A 3,291-nucleotide genomic window follows, 5' to 3' on the forward strand; every position below is an offset into this window, starting at 1 on the left:
CCAAATCTTTCTTTGTTCTGTGCAATTCTTAATGTATCTTTCAGTCATAGCTTTTAGTCTTAAGGTCACGTCACCGTTCAATATGGCTATTGATAGTTATAGCCATCACTAACATAAAAAAAAATAGAAAAACAGAAAAATGTTCAACCCAGCTAAAGCAGCTCCAATAAAGCAGTCCATCACTTTGGACAAACCATACAAATAGCTGAGGCTTACATATACCTTAGTTGCACAGAACTGACAGGGAGGCTGAAAGATGTAATTTTTAACTGGAGCTATTGTTGCCTCAATTAAATCAAGGTTCTTTTTCTAAACAAGAAAATAAGAATAGCGATCAGGTGCTAAGTTGCTGTTTTTGCCATGCTGTCAATGAGAGCTCCTTATAAGCTTGCCCTAACAAAATGTTGACCCTAACTGTCTTAACCTACTATGGAAACATGCACCTTGGCCTGTATTCAGCCACCCCTAAATAGAGAAACTATGGAACTTCTCTGGTGGTTCAGTGGTTAAGAGTTTGCCTTGTAATACAGGGGACATGGGTTCGATCCCTGGTCAGGGAACTAAGATTCCCACACGCTGCAGGGAAATGAAGACTGCCCTCTACAACTAGAAATTCCGTGTGCTTCAGTGAAAGATCCTGCATGATGCAAAGAAAATCCCACATGCTGCAACTAAGAACTGATACAGCCAAATAAATAAAAACAGAGGAACAATGTAGATCCTTTCCTGTGCTGCTCCAGGTGTCTTTATTATGGAATGTTTCATACATTGATTTTTCCCATCCTTGTCAGAGTTCTTGCATTGGTAACATGTGCAGTGTATCAATCAGAGTTACTTGGACTGTGCTTTGTTTTGATTAATCCCATCCTTCATCCTCACCCCTTGGTTCCTAAAGCTCTTGAGTTGGTGTCCTGGCCCAGGGCCTGCCTCCCTTCTACTTGGTGATTTATTGCCTGCTCTGGAATCCCCATCACTGTGGGCTGGCTTCATTTCAGGACACAGATCACTCCCTTTTATGTCTTTGATGCTATGTCCTTGTTTGGGTGTGTTGTGTTCTCTGTCCTCATGCTCCTGGCTACCATGCTATTCTGTCAGTTACAGCTGGGACTGACCCCAGTGCCTGTCCTATCTCATTGTCAGAGTGTAGTTCACAGTTTATCTATTAATACCTGCAGCCTCAGCCTGCCACTCCTACAGCAATTATATAGGCCACACCAGAGGTTGCACAGATGGCAATGGTGTATGACAGGAAGTTGGTGAACATTTGAACTGAGGTTAATGAATATTATATTTTGGGAGAAGATTCTTTGATCACACTAATGCCAACTTCCCTCCCATACACAGGTTATGATTTTTTTCTTCTCCAAAAATATTCCAGTACAAGTCCAAACCATTCTTAAATTCTTCAATACTTATGTCAGGCAATGGTCTTAGGACCTAACTTTGACAAGAGGCCAAAAATCTCACCCTCTCCACTCAAAACAGTTAGGACATTACAGTATCAGTTTCCATTCACACTACTAATATTTATGAAAACTTTCTTTGTATAAGACCCTGTTCTTGTTGTTTGGGAGAAAAGACTGAATAAAATAATGTCCTAATCTTACATCATTTATAATCTAGAGAAAGACATAGACAGTGAACAGGGAAATGAATGGACAAACATGCAAATATCAAGGAATGATAAATGCATTGCCAGGAATTAAAGTAAGCTATTGTATTAGTGAGTGACTTATGTTTAAATAATTAAGAAAGGCCTCTGAAGAATTAATTAATTAATATATGCTGGGAATTTTTTCCAATAGCTAAGATATAGAAACAATCTATTAACAGGTAAATGGATAAAGAAAAAAGTGGTGGTATATACAATATTCAGGCTAAAAAAGAAGGAAATCTTGTCAATTGTGTTAAATAAAATGAGCAGACAGAAAGAAAAATTCTGTATGGTTTCACTTATAGAAGAAGTGAAGTCACATAGTCATATGACTCTTGAGACCCCATGGACTGTAACCTACCAGGTTCCTCTGTCCATGGAATTTTCCAAGCAAGAATACTGGAGTGGGTTACCATTTCCTTCTCCAAGGGATCTTCCTGACCTAGGAATTGAACCCGCATCTTCTGCATTGCAGGCAGACGTTTTACCATCTGAGCTACCAGGAAAGCTCACTTATATGTGGATTTATTTTTTAAAAATGTCAAACTCATAGGGACTTTTCCTCCCAGGGGACCCAGCAGCAGGCAGGATGGAGACAGGGATTCACACCAGCCCAGTCAACACTCAGCAAGAATGAAAGTCCCTCTGACCCACTACCTGGCTTCCAGGGCGGCCTCAGAGGTAGAGAGCAGGGGACCCCACACAAGGTGTTTCTGATGCAAACAGTCAATCAAGCCAGCCTGGAGGATACTTCAGGAAGAGGATATAAGCATTGCCTTAAATTTTCTGTGGAAGAAATTATCCAAAAAGAAGTCACAGTGAACTGCACAGCTGAAGTACTGTGCCCTCCAATGGGACAAGATACTGCACCAGAAGTCAACTTCACATTTGAAGGAGAAATTGGAGAAAACCCAGATGAGGAAGGAAACACATTTTATCAAAGACTCAAGTCAGTGAAGGAAACAATAAAAGCACAAAATATTCCAGACAGTTTTGGAAATGTACATCCAGAAAAGAAGCCAGTTCGACAATTAGCCTGGGTTGCCAGTGGTTATATAATATAGCAAAATTCTACTGAAGATACACGGTACAAAATGGCAAAAATTCAGACTGTCTAGCAAGTGCAAAGAAATGATGACTTTATTGAGTTAGACTACACCATTCTCCTCCATGACATTGCTTCTCAGATTATTCATTGGCAAACTCAAGTTCTCTGGCATCCACAGTATGGTACTAAAGTAAAACATTATAAGAACTGTCTGACCAAGGAAGCACAATTGGAATAAATGAAGACCATAAGGTTGGATGAAGTGTAAACATGCTTGGTAATGATGACTTGCATTCCATTCTTCATTGATATCTAGCTTAAGGGGTTAGACAAATCCCCAAAGTGCCACTTTGTGTAAATGGCCTGATTACAGAACTATACTGCTTTCATAATAAAGAGCATCACAGTGTAAAAGTGTCTTATCAACAGTCACAGTGCTGTGTGTGTGTGTGTTAAGTTACTTCAGTCGTGTCCGACTCTTTGCAACTGTGTGGACTATAGCCCATCAGGCTCCTCTGTCCATGGGATTCTCCAGGCAAAATACTGGAGTTGGTGAGGCTGTGGTTGAAATAGGGAGAGTTGGGTCAAA

The 3,291-nt window shown here is 40.2% G+C and overlaps 1 pseudogene; it reads left to right on the top strand.

Moving 5' to 3' along the window:
• The first annotated feature begins 2,287 nt into the window (after positions 1 to 2,287).
• On the top strand, positions 2,288 to 2,940 carry LOC129553547 (latexin pseudogene; annotated as a pseudogene).
• The last annotated feature ends 351 nt before the right edge of the window (positions 2,941 to 3,291 follow it).

Source organism: Moschus berezovskii, chromosome 14 (assembly GCF_049115385.1).
Source record: "Moschus berezovskii isolate FMDL1 chromosome 14, NW_MosBer_1.0, whole genome shotgun sequence".
NCBI classification, from domain to species: Eukaryota; Metazoa; Chordata; class Mammalia; order Artiodactyla; family Moschidae; genus Moschus; species Moschus berezovskii.